General features: G+C 41.7%; 1 pseudogene; it reads right to left on the reverse strand.

Moving 5' to 3' along the window:
- Positions 1–1,253: 1,253 nt before the first annotated feature.
- Positions 1,254–17,656, reverse strand: LOC149190012 (transcription initiation factor TFIID subunit 2 pseudogene; annotated as a pseudogene).
- Between the last annotated feature and the right edge of the window lie 612 nt (positions 17,657–18,268).

An 18,268-nucleotide genomic window follows, 5' to 3' on the forward strand; every position in this document is an offset into this window, starting at 1 on the left:
AACAACTAATTCACAAACACCAGTTTTAGCTTCAAAAGGAAGCTTCGGAGATTTCAAACATTGAAGCAAGGCACTGAAAAATTCTTCATTAAGTTCAAGATCCACTAACTGATTTCTTACTTCTTTTACAGCTTCACACAGGGCAGGGTTTGCCACATACCCTACCATTGCATGAGTTGGAGTCGCCAGGTGAATGTCTCAGCCTTCATAAGTGTCCGACTGTTGTCCACCATCAGCATCAGATCTGCAATTTGATTTCATGTACTGGGACAAGACAATCTACAAGTCGAATGTCACATCAACAGCAAACCATCTTCCCCAGTATGGTTGCCACTATGTTAGCGCTCGAATCTGCCTCAGGCTGAGGAAGGAAAAACTCAAGGCAACATCAAACCATGCTCAGCCTCGTAGCTAGCCCTACGAGGATAGGAGAGGGCTCTCTCCGGGTCTATCTCGGCAAAAGGTTTTCAAAATGGCTGAGATGACTCCAAATTAATACTGATTTTAGGCTAGTAAATTGATAGAAAGGGGTTTTTTTTTTTTATAAATGATTGGGTTTTCTGGGCAGCGTGGTACCAAGAACAGCGTGAGCAGAGATTTAATCAAAGGCACAGATTATTCCATAAGGTGAGGTAGGAGTGAAATTTAACAATTAAATTGAGATTAAATGGAATGGCAAGACTGCTGAGAAGTCGACAAGGGCATGTGTGATGAATCCTTATCGAACAGAAGAAAACATTAAATATGAACACTTCCTTAAGATAGAGCAAATAAATTGAATTCTGTCTTTCTCACTTAAAAGTATTCATTTAGAAACGATTATGAAATGAAATGGAAACATTACAAAGACATATGAAACAGAAGAAAAAAAACATATGCTAAATTTCCACACCACAAGAATCTTACAAATCAGAGCTGAGCCATTTAATTAATCTTTGTCATTCAACTGTACAATGAAATGCTCTGTTCTCCTCCACGCACCTCTCAGAATTTGTTTCTCTCCTTTTACAAGTGATTTTTAATACAACAAATAATCTCTCCTGTTTGAAAACAGATCGATCCAAAATCAGGAGCTATTTCAACTGAAGTTAAAAATAGAACAGAGAACAACCTTCTCCTTGAAATTCTCTAATGACTAACCAAAAAGACTAAAATTGGAGTGTAGACCCCATTTGTATTACTAACTGAAGTCATAAATAGGAATACGAATCCTATTCTTCTGCTGTGACAGATGTCTTTGTTTATTTTTGGCTTTATTTTTCTGACTTTTCACCTTTGCCACCCTTCTTGGGGCGTTGAATACGACGAGCAGCAAGCTTTGAATGACATTGTATTTCTAGTAACTGACAGGTGTTTCTAGCCATAGGCAAGCTCGGATCATCATACATACCCTCAAGTTCAAAAACCCTTACACTCATCATTCCTGGCCATCCATCATCACCATCTTGAAATTCACCACTAACAGTGCCTCTACCAGGTGCTGACTTTGAACTCACATTAGATGTACATCCCTATAATACAGCTAACTCAATCATATTACGCCGCTTGTTGTAGGATAATCCCATCCTCAAAACTGGGCAACCACAAGACTCCACCCAACGAGGAAAAAATTCCTTAAGAAATTGCCTCTCCAAGTTGCCAATTTTGTTTGCAAGATGCCGAAACTTGTACTCAGAGTCCAAGATGCACGAATGACATCCTCCGCTTTATGCACAATTCTCTGTAAAATCTTGCGAAAAGACTCAGAACCCATTTGTTTCTCTAGCATTTTAAGAATTGCAACAGCCTTACATGACCGAATTTTGCCCAACACACCAACTCCTTGTGTCCCATATAATTCAGCTGCAGCTCCAGATAAACTAAGAGCAGTGGCCCCATCAACATCAACTTTGCAAACTGCCTCATTTTCCTTGTAGCGGCGATACCGAGCTTCATTATTGCCAAGAAAATGCTTTATGAAGCAATCAGTTAAAAAGCCAGCAAGACCATCCAATAGCCACCCATCATTAGTTGTCTCAGCTGTGATATAAATTCCAAACCATTGTTGTGCCGGAGCATAAGCCAGTTTAATTCTTGTGCTGATGACCTGGTCAATAACCCGTTCATCATACAACAAATGAGAACTGAAAATAGACATGGAAGCACCAACACAGGTAGAAGATAATGCAGTCTCAGAATCAATGAATACTTGCTTATATGATCCAAAAGGAAAAGTTGCAGCAAGATACTCCTCATAATAGCTGAATACAGTATGGAAGAAGCTCACTGTGCATTGTGTTAGCTACCTATACCAATAGGTTTTGTTTTTCATGATTGGCATGGGAAGTGCCAATATGATATACTTTGGGGATGCAAAGATCTCATATTCTGATGGAAGACACACATTTACATTTGGTTGATGTTGCCCTATCTCCCAATGGGTGATCCAACAACTTAAGCTGGGTCAGGCCATGTTTCAATTTTTGTTATAGATTAGAGAAAGAAGTCTGTCCAAACAGTTCAATCTTGGCAGACAAAATAGTTAGGTAGAGAAAGAAGGTTCCCAACTGTTTAATCTGGGGCCTTGGAAGCAATAAGGATAGCCTTAGATAGAAAATCAAAAGAAAAGTCAAAGCAAAAGAAAAGGCACCTAAGGGTTTGCAAGTCCAAGTGCACCCTCCTTGAAGTAACAAAAAATGCTAGGAAATAGGCAGGGTAGTCAGTGGAATGTTGCCGAAAGCTAAAATCCAAGTACATCACTTGGAGTAAATGAAAGTGGCCATCAGCAGAAAAGGCAAGAGCAGTGGCCTAAGTAGCAAAGTGCTAAAGCCATCACTAACTTCCCTCATTTCCCTTAGAATTTTATTACTAACCCCCATGAGGACTGCAGGATCTGCCTGACCAGTCCTCCTTGTGCTCTTCATTTATACAAATTTGATGTCATAAATGACTTCTTTCCTTGAAAAGAAGCCACATTTCTTGTCTAAAAATTCTTTTCATTTTGATCTACTCCCTGACTAAGTTTGATTCCCAAAAAAGCTTAGTAAACACCATTTCCCATTCTCATTCTCCCCAGTACTAACTACTGACTCTATCTACACTAAATCCCTTATGTTTTCCTTCCCCCTACTATTATAACACCATGGTGTATAAACCCCTAAACATGTATAATATTCCCCCTTGTTAGCACTATAGCTAAATAAATTTGTTTAAGGGAGACATTAGTCCACTAGGGACTATGCTCAACCTTGTCATGGGATTACTCCAGCCTCTGTTTGGAGCAATAACCTCCCCCTAATCCATCATCTCCCCTCTTTTCCTAAAATAATTCCATCAAAGAGCCCCTTTCCCTTCACTCAAACCTAATCATAACCCTTTTTCCCCCCACAGATAAACCCATACCCCGAAAAAACCCACGAAAAACCCAAAACCTATAGACCCGCGCCACAAAAATTAAATCGAATATTTTAATAATTGGGCGGGACCCAACCCGAAACTGCACCTTTGATCAAGAATACCCGCCAACCGTTGATCTTCCGCCACCCCAGATCTAACAGTGGGCGGTCGATATCAGATCCTGACCTGCCTCCCTTTAACGTCCGGGGAGACGGCGGTATTGGGGGCCGTACCCAGGACGGGTGGCATGCGCTGGGGTTGTTCGGAGCCCCCCTCCCCGATACCGCCTATCACCAAAGGTGGTGCGGGGATACCGCTTACCACCTCCCTAATACCACCCCTGCGGCACCACATCACCCACACGTCATCATGACGTCGTGCCTCCTCCGCCCGCACGGCGCTCCGTGGCCCTCCACGTAGCCCTGCCATTGTTCTCCGCCCGCCATCGTGTCTGTCCACGCTGGCCTCCAGCTCAGCGTCCACGTCACCCTCCATACCTCGGGCCCGCCATGACGTCATGCTGACGTCATTGGCGGAAAAAGCGCCAATGACCCTTTTTGCCCAAATTTGTCGTTAAAAACAGCCAAACTAGCCGTTTGTTGTCATTTTCAAGCGAAAAGGACGCAGCCACTGTTAATCGGTTCACCACGAAATTGCCTCTGAGCCATCAAATTCAAAGTTGCAGCTGTCATCACTTGTCAATCCAGCTGCAGTGAGCTCCCCCTGCTCGGCCCGAGGACGTTCAATGCTATTTTTCCAGGTATTCACCGCAAATTCCTTGTTCCGCCCCTATGCATGTCGTTTCTATACGAATTCTCCACTAAGCATCGCTCAAATCCTAAATTACACACTATCTACTACTGAATTTGCAATTAAATCAACCTGCATTGCCCCAGATCCAAGAATTTGACATTCAAACCATAATTCACGGCTTGAAATTTACATATTTAGCCCCGAGTTGCCCGGCATTGCTCCCTTTTGCCGGGTGGAGGCCCAAGTCTGCATGTCACCAAATTGAAGCCCGCACACCCTCTGCAATCATCCTCACCAATTCACAATCCCTGTGAATTTACCAAAAAACAGTAGAGATAAGTCTGCCAAGCATTCTTATTCCACTTTGAAGATAATTTCAAGCATTATTTACAGTCAGCCAGTCACTTAAGCTTTGGGGAACCTTGCAAACCATTGCACTCACCTGGTTCAAATTCAGGCTACACAATGGCTGCTCCTGCACCCTCAGCCCTCAGTGTTGCTCCTATAAATGCACCAAATAAAGACCTGGACTCCTTGCCTCTTGTTGACAGGGACTACCTCATTGAAGACTTTGTGGGTAACAGGGACTTTGCAGACCTTCAAGAAATTAAGAGATGACTACCTGAATGGCCAGGATACATATGGGATATGGGAGTCAAATCTGCCATACTACTGTCTCCCCTCTGTCAATGTTTTTCCTGAGATTATTCGCCTATGTGCTGAAAACTATGATGTGCAGCAAAAAGCTATTAAGTCTCCATCTGGGAGCATCCTCTTTCACATTAATCCTGAATCCATCAATAAGATGCTCCACTTTGATCAAACTAAGCTGCTATTCCCATTTTCCATGAATTATCTGCTGGATACTGGTGCCAAGATGACCAGTGACGATATTCAGAAGATCACCAGGACATTTATGAGACCTGAATGCCAGCCCACAGGGCCACCTCCCTACTTGGATGTCTATTTTACTGAGGTAGGCAGACTAATGTTGGACATGATTGCTTATGTATTGGGATACAGAACCAGCGAGCATGTGGATGAAACAATGCTGGTATTGCTAGCTGCTTACAGCCCAGGCCAACCCCCTGCCCGCAAATATAACTTTTCCAAGTTCATAGCTAACAAGATTCATGATCAGTTGTGCAAAGTAGATAGACACGGTGTCTTCAAGTACTCATCCTATATCCACCACCTTTTCATGTACTATCAGTCCGAGGTTTTTCCATGCTACATCAAAAAGCTGGATTATAAAGGGGAAAGAAGATCTGTTATCTTCTGGACATCTGTCTATCACAAAGTCCAAAATTCACACTATTCCTATTGTGAATTAATTGACCAATTTGTATACCTTGTCTCTTGCTTATTGATGAGGTCACCTCCTCCCAGAATATCAATTGAAATACAGAAAGTCCTGCAGCTCTCCAAGAATTACAAAATAGGTGATTGGTACCTATATGAAGATCATACAGTCATCAGAGTCTGTGGCTGTGAGCTCTGTCGATACAGGCTCCCAAAATATGTGCCTATGAGGATATTTGCCTTGGAGTATTATAGGCAGTTAATTCACTCCGACCTCACTCACTTTCACAGCTCCAAAAATAAAGCCCATCTCAAGTTCAAGCACCGGGTGGGCCCCTTCATCATGAATAAAAAAGAAGGATGGGAAGATGCTGACCTAATCCTCAAAGACAAATACAAGCTATCACACAGTTTCTGGTGGGTCCCTTACGACCCTGAAGGCTTCATTACTGCTAGAAGAGTCAAGTACAGGGTACTAGGTTATAAGCATTGCAAATATCCACACATTGAAAAATATGCCAACCAGCAAGAATGGCAGCAGGATACTTTAATTGAAAAATTAACTGAAGAAGAGATAATGCAAAAGAATGTCAAGGAATTGGAAAAGACTCTTGACCTAGATTTTGTGCAGCAGGTACCCTTCAAACGACCGCACTCAGCAGGAGAAGGGACCTCGGCCTCAAGAATTGCACCAGCCACACAAGCACCTTCTACAGAAGCACCAGGTACAGACAAAGGGAAAGGAATAATGGGTGCTGAAGAAGAAACCGTGAAAGAAAAGCCTACCCCTTCAAGTGAACAGCGACCAGAGCAGCAACAAGGGCAGCAACCAGAGCACCAACAAGAGCAGACTCCCCCTCCACAAACTGAGCCACCAACAGCTCCAATTTTGCAGACCCCAGCACAGGAGGAGAGGGGTACAAAAAGAGACAGAGAAGAGTCCACTCCTGCTAGTGGATCCTCCCATCAACCCCAAACCAAAAGGCAAAGGGCTGACTCCCCAGAGGTAGAAGACATCACTGAAGAAGTCCTTGACAGTTCAAGAAAAGACAGGGAGGGTAGCCAGCATACAGGTACAAGCTCCTTTCAGCAGGAGCAAGGATTACAACTCGGTTTGGAGGTTTCCTCCTCCTCTCAGCAGAGCAAGAAGCCCAAAAGCACTAAGGATTCTTTCAAGCAAATTAAGGCACAAAATGACTTGTTGAGGGTGGAAGTCTATAAACAATTTCTAAATGCAACACCAGCCCATAAAGAAAGGCTAATGTCTGTATATGACATTCAAGAGGAGAAAATGATCCTCAACCATTTCAAACCTACAGTGCCCCATCCAAAATCAGCGGCAGATTATGTGAAGAAAAGGGTGGAGGTCCTAGTCAAAGACATCCATCCCATGGACCAAATTGAACTCCACAAACAGACTGGAGAAATGGTCTATGCAACCTTGGTAGACAGGGAAACCATGGCCCATGAACTAAAAGAGTCACTAAAAAATACCAACACTCAGTTGGATTTTGAAAGAATGTCCTCCCTAGCCAAAGACAACAGAATAAAATCACTTGAGGACATTATTATCGACCTAGGACATGATCCTAAGTATCCTAAGGGTGTAAGGGCCCTTATGAAGAAAAAGGAGGATGATCTCAATGCATTAAAGAAGAGGTTAAAGCTGCTGCCCACAGAGCACCCTCAAACAGCGGAGCTACAAAAGGAAAAGCAGGTTGATGAGCAACTGGACCTCATAATGCAGCTAAACCAGAAGGTCCTCGATTTGGAGAAAGAGCTTGAAGGGGCATTACAAGATAAACAAGGAGAATCTACATCCCAAGCTCCTCCAACTACTTCAACCACTGCAACAACTACATAGGCAGCAGTGGCCCCCACAACAGAAGCAGCAGCAACAACAACAGCTCCAGATTCCAGCACAAGCGTGGAAGAATTGACTAAGGCCGTTAAAGAAATGGAGCTCCAGGCAAATTAAATAAAACAGGCCAAGGAAAAATTGGCAGAACTAGATGCCAAATATGACAAATCAAAAATAACTGTGGCAGAACAAGGCAGAGAAATAAAGGCCCTAAAGGAAAGAATAAAGGCCTTGGAGAAAGAGCTGAATCTGGAAAGCACCATGGCTGAAATAAAAAGGATTCTATGGGCCAAAATTGACCAATCCATCACTAAGCAATGGAAGTCAATTAAAACCATACATGAGCAGATGGATTTAATTGGCCAGGCACAGACAGAGATTCAAAGGGCCAAGACAGCGCTGGGAAACAGGCTTGACCAGGCCAATAGAATGATAGACTTTTTGAACAGGCAAGAAAAGGAGGAACTGGCAGCCATTGGCATAGTCAACAGAACAGAGGCTGTCCTCACAGCTAAGAAGGTACTCACTCTCAGGAATTATGTACAAACTGTGGAGAGGAAGTGCTATGAAATACAGGCTGAGGTGGATGAGTACCAACTCAAAATGGCAGCACTGCAAGCAAAAGGACTGCCCAGCCTACTAAGCGGTGCAGGAAGACTGATCTCCAGAGAGCAGTACACCAACAGGATGGAAACTTACATTGAAAATCAAATCACTGCATCTGGCAGTACTTCTGTGGAAACAGGGCCTCCAACAGGACAGAGCTTATACAATAAACTTGAAGGCCTATTTTTTATTGAAAATGAGGTAAAGCACCTTTTTGAAATTCCTCCAAATTTTTACAGATATACAGAGGCCGATGAAACTTTAGTAAAAATTCGGAGACATCAGTTGCCCAAGGAGGATTGGTGGCAGGCAATGCTTCAAATTCTGCCCGATAGCTCCAGTTGCTCGGCCTTTGCACTAGAAGACAAACAACAGAATAAAGTTAGCATTTAAGGCAGCTGAAAGGTGACTAAGCACATGGAGAAAGACAGCTAGCCCAAAGGATAAGAAGATACACAAATTTTGGACAGCGTACCCTCAACCGACTCCAACAGCCACCAAGTCAACAGTTTCTGACTATTTTGGATAGCTAAAGCACTGAAGAGCTACTACAGCATTAACTTTCTCAGCTACAAGGCTTCAGGAGTTGGCATAATATTAATGAGCCATTAACTCATTTCTTTGATATTTTTCTTATGTAAATTTTGTATATATACCCCCCTTAGCAACGCATAAGGGGTTGGTTATTTTCACTCTGAGGCAAATGTATTGTATACTTTCAGATTATCTAATACAAAGGGCTGGACCAGCTCAATGATTTCCTGAAAATTTGATGTCCTGCTGATGACATGCGTGCTATTGCAGAATTCTTGTGCTATCTGATGGAATAATAAGTTTTTCTTAATCTCTGTTCTGTCTTCTTATGTTATTAAATCATACTCATGTTTCACTGATCTAGCAATAGAGAAAACGGATAGTGCAAGATATGTTTGGTTACAACCTGTACTCAATCTTTTATTGTTGTAAATGTTTTCTTCAGAATTAACTATGGACATGAATTCTTAAATGCTCATGTTTTTCATTAATTCTATAAATATGAATGTTATCTAGAAATTCTTCAGTGCTTCTAAATAAGATTCTCATTTCTTTTACATATCAGTTTATTGGAAGATTCTTAACTGCCTTTCATGAACTGAATACATCACACTTAATCACAATTTCAAAGCGTTGTTTCTCAGACACTTATCCAGCTCTGCAGCATCACTACTGTATCAACACAGCACACCAAACTACTAAAGGACCACTGACTCCATACCCAATGGCCTAGAACATTCTAGTGAGCACATATATATCTTGACTGAAATCATCATCCAACCAAGTCCAAAAACAAACCTTGAGCATCATAGCTAGCCTAAAAATTCTACACAAACAAAGCTAAAGCATAAAGAGAGAGCCCTCTCTGGTCATAGGTAGGCTAGAACCTGTGACCCAAAGATTGGTTAGTGGTTATCTCGGCCGTATTCCCTTGGGAGTCAAAGGGAACAACCTGAGTGATAACATAATTGGCGACTCCACTGGGGACTTCCTCAGGATTTTCTAATCTCTGCATATTTCTTAAAACTGCTTCAGTCAATTTTCATGCTAGCTTTAAGATATACACAGTCACTCCAAAATCTTGTCTGGCCCTTGTAGACACAAAAATATTCCAAAAAAAAAAAAAAACATACTCAAAAACAAGTTCAGAAGCTGGCTCCCAAGAATAATCTGCGATATACAAGGTCAAATCCTGACCCCAATCCACCAACTGTTTTTGAAAATCCTAATACAATCCCTAAAATCATTAGGAAGCAGCAAGGACAGGAAACTCTTGCTGATTTAGGTCCTGAGATAGCTTACCCTAACCCTGTTCCAACTCCAATCAAGGTTCTATTTAGGTCTACCCCTGATTCCCCCAGTTCACCATCTACGTCTCAAAGCCCTCCTTTCACACCTCCATCCACTGCACATATTCCCTTGACCAACACTCTAGTTTCTACCGTTCCCACAACCCTTGTTGTACCAGTCGTTCATGCTATCCCAGTTATCCCTGTCAATCCTATAAATCCTGCAAATATGGCTAATAGATATGCACCCCTACAGTTGCCTACTAATGCTGCAGCTCTACCTCAGGACTAACAATCCAAGATCTCATATTTTGACTCCACATGCCCTTTCACAACAATTCAGCATGCCAGAAGGATGCAGGACCATTTTGAGAACTATGAAATAGATGATGACAGTGTGAGAATGAGAATCTTTGTTCAGAGCCTCACAGGGGATGTAAGAACTTGGTTTAGATCACTGGTTGTAAATACCATCACAACCCCTGATGAGATCTATCAAGCCTTTACTAACAGATGGGAGAAAAAGAAAGATCCCCTGCACATACTTGGTGAATATGATACAATCAAACGAGGTCCTCAAGAGACCGTTTTGGAGTATTGTGCAAGATTCAACAACGTATATAACGCAATACCACAGAATTTAAGACCTCCTCCTGATTTAGCCTTGTACAAATTTCCGGATGGTTTTGACCCTGATATGGCATATCAGTTGAAGGAAAGAGCTCCTGAAACCCTTGAAGATGCCCAAAAGGTTGCTGTCACAGTAGAGGCTAACCTGATTGCCAAAAGAAACAGGGCAAGATTGGAAAAGAGAACCACTTTCAAAGAAGAACCCTCAGCCTTTGATCAAAAACTGTATGCAATACTCACTGGTATGAAGAGATTGGGTGATAGAGTAGAATCAGTTGAAAGAAAGTCATCATGGGAAGCACCACAAAATAACCCTATCAGGAATCCCAATTTTAGGAGAAATCAAAACCCAAACGTTGGCAAGGCCGGTTCTGATCCAGACATAAGGCCTCCTTTTCAGGAAAACTATACTGAGGCATCCACTTCGAATGAGCAAATAGATGACACCCACATTAACCTGATGGGCCTAAATGATGAGCAGCAAGTTTTTCCGAGTCAAGAGGATCATAAGGATGATGACATTCAGCAATTCCAAACCAGGTCAGGTGAGTCATTTGACTTTAAACAAGGCTATGACACAGTTGTTTATGAAGTTCATAAGAAATATAAGCTAAGAAGCGGAACTATAAATATAACACAGCCTGAAAAAACAAAGGATAACCAGCAGCCCAAAAGAGCCATAGTCACAGAACCAAATGACACAACTGATTCAGTTACAAAAGAAATAACCATTCAAGAAGTCACTGAATCATTGCCTTCAAAACAACAGCCTATGACTACATCACCCTTGCAGCCCATTCCATGTAACACTCCTCAAGAGATGAGTAAGAAGGACAAGCCTCAAGATCAAGATAAGAATCAAGAAGAAAACCTAGTGAACAAGGAAAAGGTTGTCACCCACAACACCAAGACCCAATCTGAAAGACCCTTTGACTTAGAAGCTGAAATTGGCAAATTAAAGGTAGCTATTCCTCTCTCAGAATTAGCCAAGAATGACATTTATAAACAACAAATCAAGAAGTCCCTACAACTTACTCGTAATAAAGATAATGTCAATGTGTTGGATGACACCCCAGAATTGCTTTTCGGTCCAGAGGTTGATGGAAAGACAACAGTTATAGGGATCTTACCTTTTTATGTCAGCCTGCATGTTCATGATAAGATACTACACAATGCAATGTTCGACTCAGGTGCCTCTCACAACCTGATGCCTAAATCAGTCATGGAGAGATTGAATCTAGATATTACAAGACCATATAAGGACCTATTCTCATTTGACTCTAGCCAAGTTAAGTGTTTAGGCTTGATAAAAGACTTATGTGTGTCCCTTGTTCAGTACCCAAATAAAACAATTCTAATGGATGTTGTAGTTGCTGATATCCCACCCAAATATGGGATGCTCTTATCAAGATCATGGGGGGCTAAACTCCAAGGTTCCCTACAATTAGACATGTCATATGCCACCATCTCAGTCTTTGGTCAACCCAAGAGGTTATATAGAGAGTCACTTATGAAATACATGGTCAGCAGTGAAGAAAAACCTCAAAACTTTCCCATATATGCTGTCCATTCTGACATAGACTCCTATATTCTCTTCAATGATAATACAGGTCCCACAAATGATGAAGAAAACCAAACACTCAAACAAGATCAGCATATAAATGAAGAAAATGTTGTTCAAGACATAATGATTGAGAAATCAATTAACAAAGCAGTTCAAGAAGGAAAACCAAATATAAGCCAAGATTTCAAATTGTTGATGCTAACTCCCATAACAGTTGAAAATTCTTCCCTAAAACAAGATATCCTATGGTTCCTTGAATTTGACGGGTCAGTCAACAAATTAGGGGCAGGAGCAGGGGTTTGGATACATAATAAACAAAACAGTCATGCAGAAGGCCGAGCCTATAGGTTAAACTTCAGATGCACCAACAATATGGCAGAATATGAAGCTCTCTTGCTAGGCCTCAAGCTAGTAAAATCCTTACAAGCCATAAAAGTTTCAATCTTAGGAGACTCAGACCTAGTTATCCAACAAGTAAAGGGTAACTTTGTCACCAATGACAAAAGACTAAGATCTTATAGATCTGCTGCTGCTGAACTACTACAGTCCTTCACTGAATTTCAAATTGCCAAAATTCCTAGAACCCACAACCTGCATTCTCATATCTTGGCTACATTTGCAAGCACTTGTAAACTTCCTTTTCAACCCCAGCATTGCTTTACAGCCGAGGTAAAACACAGACCTTCTGTCCCAAACAATGTCAAAGACTGGCAAGTGTTTGAGGATGATACCCATATAAATCAATTTTTGACTTTGCAGTAAGAATTTTCAGGGCTAAACATTGATATGGAGGCTGCAAGCGATTCACAAACACTAGGTGAACAGCACCAAACAAGTATTTCACCCAAAACAGCAAACCAAATGTTACATCCAACCATTTTCAACAAAGAAAATTTACAAGAACTTAAACAAATCAGTTGTGAGGAGATAGTTGATAATGAAGCAGAAATTATACAACTAAAGGACAATTTCCTCCCAACAGGCCTCACTCCCTTGGAAGACATTTTCGACTCAAATGATATTCTCAGGAAGCCAAAATTGCAGCCCCTCAATACTACCATAGAAGAGTGTAACATTGGAACTGCAGAACAACCCAAGATAATTAAATTGTCTGCATCTTTACCACCTGATCAGAAGCCTAAATACATTGACCTCTTTAAAGAATTCCAAGATGTCTTTGCATGGAGTTATGAGGATTTAAAATCCTATGACACCTATGTTATTCAACACACTATCCCTCTCAAGCCAAATCAAAAACCCTTTAAGCAAAAACTGAGGAGAATCAATCCTATGCTTCTCCCAGCAATGGAGCAAGAGGTACAGAAAATGTTTAAGGCTGGCATCATAGCACCAATCAGATTTTCTGATTGGGTTTCAAACTTGGTTCCTACCAGAAAGAAAACCGGTGAAATAAGGCTTTGTGTTGATCTAAGGAAACTTGAATCAAGTGCCCTTGAAAGATAATTACCCCTTACCCAAGATGGATCACATCTTGCAAAGAGTAGTGGGGGCCTCAAGAATTTCTTTACTTGATGGATTCTCAGGTTTCAACCAGATCCTTGTTCACCCTGATGATCAGGACAAAACGACATTTACAACCCCATGGGGAACCTTCAAATATGTAAAAATGCCTTTTGGATTGAAGAATGCAGGGGCAACATTTCAAAGAGCAATGGATATTGCTTTTTCTAAAGAGATTCATGACTTCCTTGTCATTTATTTAGATGACCTCACACCTTTCTCAAAATCTGACCAAGAACATTTGAAACATCTAAGGCAAATATTCACAACCTGTAGGAAGTATGGAATTTCTTTAAATCCCAAGAAATCCCTGTTTGGTTTAGAAGAAGGTAAGCTGTTAGGTCACATCATTTCAAAGGATGGCATTAGAATTGACCCAGATAGGATACAGGCTATCTTGCAAATGCCCCACCCTAGGGACATCAAAGAATTACAAGCCTTCTTGAGAAAGATTAACTTTTTAAGGAGGTTTATCCCAAACTTAGCAGAATTGATCAGATTACTGAATAACATGATGAAGAAGGATTCAAAAGTAAAATGGATGGTGGAAGCAAATCAAGCTTTTGAAGGCATAAAGCTAGCCCTTACCCAAACACCAGTCTTAACAAATCCTCAATTTGACAGAGAATTTATTATTTTCTCTTTTGCCTCCCAGCATACCATTGTTGCTGTCTTATTACAGAAAGATGACCAAGGAAATGAGAAACCCATTGCTTTCTTTAGTAGCTCTTAGAGATGCACCTCTAAAATATCAAATCATGGAGAAACAAGCTTATGCTTTGGTCAAAGCCATCAAAGACTTTAGGATTTACATCCTATATTCCCATGTTATAGCTTATGTACCAAATCCCATTGTGAAAGACATACTTACTCAAGAGAATTTAGAGGGCAGAAGAGGAAAATGGATTGCCAACATCTTGGAATTTGATATTGAAATAAAACCTACAAAACTGATAAAAGGGCAAGGTTTGGCCAAACTAATGACAGAAGCAAACTTTCAAGCCTTAGACATTAACCAACTGGACAGTGAACCAGAGCTGGCGACTCCAAAGATCAACGTAGCCTTTGAACAATCCCCTTGGTATTCTGATATATGTTATGTGTTACAAAACCTGTGTGCTCCCCCAGGATTGTCCAGAACTAAATGTAGGTTCCTAAAAATGAAAGCTTCAAAATTTTGTGTCATGGGTGGCAATTTACTTTGGAAAAACCATGAGGGTATATTGTTGAACTGCTTAATTGAAAGTGAGTCTAACAAAATCATGGAAGAATTTCATGCAGGTGATTGTGGTGGACACTTGTATTGGAAGTCCACTGTGGATAAAATACCGAGGGCTGGTTACTATTGGCCCACCTTGTTCTCTGATGTTAAAAAGTTTTCTACCTCATGCCACAAGTGTCAAATATTTGAGGGAAAGAAAAAGTTACTGCCACTCACTTTAAGGCCTATTGCAACAGAGAGACCTTTTCAACAATGGGGCTTGGATTTCATTGGGGAAATTCATCCCTCATCTTCAGGCCAACATAGATGGATCCTCACAGCCACAGACTACTTCACCAAATGGATTGAGGCCATCCCATGTAGACAGGCAAATGATTCAACAATCATTCAGTTTTTGGAGAATAACATATTGTCTAGATTCGGCTGCCCCAACAAGATAATAACAGACAATGCTGCTGCTTTTAGATCCAAGAAGATGGTAAACTTCTGCCACAAATTTCATATTACCTTGGGCCATTCCACGGCATACTACCCTCAAGGGAATGGCCTAGCTGAATCATCAAATAAAAGCCTTGTGAACATCATAAAGAAGGTGTTGGAAGAAAATAAGAAGAATTGGCATAAGAAAATTGTGAATGCCTTATGGGCAGATAGACTAACAACTAAGAGGTCCATTGGGGTCAGCCCATATGAGTTAGATTATGGATTAGAAGCCAAATTTCCTTCATCACTAGGGGCACCTGTCATGAAGTTACTCCAGGAAAGTCAAGCTGAGCCAAATGACATGCAGAGAAGGATAAATCAGATAATATGTCTGCAGCAAACCAGAGATCAAGTGTATAGCAGAGTTCAAATCCTACAAGAAAAGCTGAAGAAAGCCTTTGACAGAAGAACTAAGGCTGAAGATTTATTCATAGGGGACAAAGTGCTTAAGTGGGATTCAAGAAGAGAAGGCAAGGGTAAGCATGGCAAATTTGAATCCCTTTGGAGAGGGACTTTTGTCATACAAGCACTACAGGCAAATAACACTTATTTTTTGGAAAATTTGGATGGCACTGACTTAGGTGAAGGTCTTGTAAACGGCAGGATGTTGTAGCATTATTTCGACTACTTTCCATGTATATAACAGAGTTTCCCCTTCTGTACATAATCAGATGTATATATTTTCTTTCAGCACATAAATAGTTCAGTTTGAGAAGCTACTACAAATAAGCAGAAAGGGGCTTTATATGCCAGAAAATCCACAGAGGTAATAGCCCCCAGTTTTGAAGTACAAAGAGAGAATTGTCAAATCTTGGTAAGAACAGATCAAGAGCCAAGGCATTCTGACCTGCTGTTCTTGGTCTTTCAAGAAGAAAAACCATCCCCAAGTGGAGCCACTGTTAGCTACCTATACCAATAGGTTCCATTTTTCATGATTGGCATGGGAAGTGCCAATATGATATACTTTGGGGATGCAAAGATCTCATATTCTGATGGAAGACACACATTTACATTTGGTTGATGCTGCCCTATCTCCCAATGGGTGATCCAACAGCTTAAGCTAGGTCAGGCCATGTTTCAATTTTTGTTATAGATTAGAGAAAGAAGTCTATCCAAACAGTTCAATCTTGGCAGACAAAATAGTTAGGTAGAGAAAGAAGGTTCCAAACTGTTTAATCTGGGGCCTTGGAAGCAATAAGGATAGCCTTAGATAGAAAATCAAAATAAAAGCCAAAGCAAAAGAAAAGGCACCTAAGGGTTTGCAAGTCCAAGTGCACCCTCCTTGAAGTAACAAAAAATGCTAGGAAATAGGCAGGGTAGGCAGTGGAATGTTGCAGAAATCTAAAATCCAAGTACATCACTTGGAGTAAATGAAAGTGGTCGTCAGCAGAAAAGGCAAGAGCAGTGGCCTAAGTAGCAAAGTGCTAAAGCCATCACTAACTTCCCTCATTTCCCTTCAAAGTTTATTACTAACCCCCATGAGGACTGCAGGATCTACCTGACCAGTCCTCCTTGTGCTCTTCATTTATACAAATTTGATGTCATAAATGACTTCTTTCCTTGAAAAGAAGCCACATTTCTTGTCTAAAAATTCTTTTCATTTTGATATACTCCCTAACTAAGTTTGATTCCCAAAAAAGCTTAGTAAACACCATTTCCCATTCTCATTCTCCCCAGTACTAACTACTGACTCTATCTACACTAAATCCCTTATGTTTCCCTTCCCCCTACTATTATAACACCATGGTGTATAAACCCCTAAACATGTATAATATTCCCCCTTGTTAGCATTATAGCTAAATAAATTTGTTTAAGGGAGACATTAGTCCACCAGGGACTATGCTCAACCCTGTCATGGGATTACTCTAGCCTCTGGTTGGAGCAATAACCTCCCCCTAATCCATCATCTCCCCTCTTTTCCTAAAAGAATTCCATCAAAGAGCCCCTTTCCCTTCACTCAAACCTAATCATAACCCTTTTTCCCCCCGCAGATAAACCCATACCCCGAAAAAACCCACGAAAAACCCAAAACCTATAGTCCCGCGCCACAAAAATTAAATTGATTATTTTAATAATTGGGCGGGACCCAACCCGAAACTGCACCTCTGATCAAGAATACCCGCCAACCGTTGATCTTCCGCCGCCCCAGATCTAACGGTGGGCAGTCGATATCAGATCCCGACCTGCATCTCGTTAACGTCCGGGGAGACGGCGGTATTGGGGGCCGTACCCAGGACGCGTGGCATGCGCTGGGGTTGTTCGGAGCCCCCCTCCCCGACACCGCCTATCACCAAAGGTGGTGCGGGGAGACCGCTTACCACCTCCCTAATACCACCCCTGCGGCACCAAATCACCCACACGTCATCATGACGTTGTGCCTCCTCCGCCCGCCCGGCGCTCCGTGGCCCTCCACGTAGCCCTGCCACTGTTCTACGCCCGCCACCGTGTCTGTCCACGCTGGCCTCCAGCTCAGCGTCCACGTCACCCTCCATACCTCGGTCCCGCCATGACATCATGCTGACGTCATTGGCGGTAAAAACGCCAATGACCCTTTTTGCCCAAATTTGTCGTTAAAAACAGCCAAACTAGCCGTTTGTTGTCATTTTCAAGCGAAAAGGACGCAGCCACTGTTAACCGGTTCACCGCGAAATTGCCTCCGAGCCATCAAATTCAAAGTTGCGGCTGCCATCACTTGTCAATCCAGCTGCAGTGAGCTCCCCCTGCTCGGCCCGAGGACGTTCAGTGCTATTTTTCCAGGTATTCACCGCAAATTCCTTGTTCCGCCCCTATGCATGCCATTTCTATACGAATTCTCCACTAAGCATCGCTCAAATCCTAAATTACACACTGTCTACTACTGAATTTGCAATTAAATCAACCTACATTGCCCCAGCTCCAAGAATTTGACATTCAAACCATAATTCACGGCTTGAAATTTACATATTTAGCCCCGAGTTGCCCGGCATTGTTCCCTTTTGTCGGGTGGAGGCCCAAGTCTGCATGTCACCAAATTGAAGCCCGCACACCCTCTGCAATCATCCTCACCAATTCACAATCCCTGTGAATTTAGCAAAAAATAGCAGAGACAAGTCTGCCAAGCCTGCTTATTCCACTTTGAAGATAATTTC

This window comes from Pinus tabuliformis, chromosome 3_1 (assembly GCF_031772625.1).
Source record: "Pinus tabuliformis cultivar Carrire ecotype Pingquan chromosome 3_1, CPIR1, whole genome shotgun sequence".
Taxonomy (NCBI): domain Eukaryota; kingdom Viridiplantae; phylum Streptophyta; class Pinopsida; order Pinales; family Pinaceae; genus Pinus; species Pinus tabuliformis.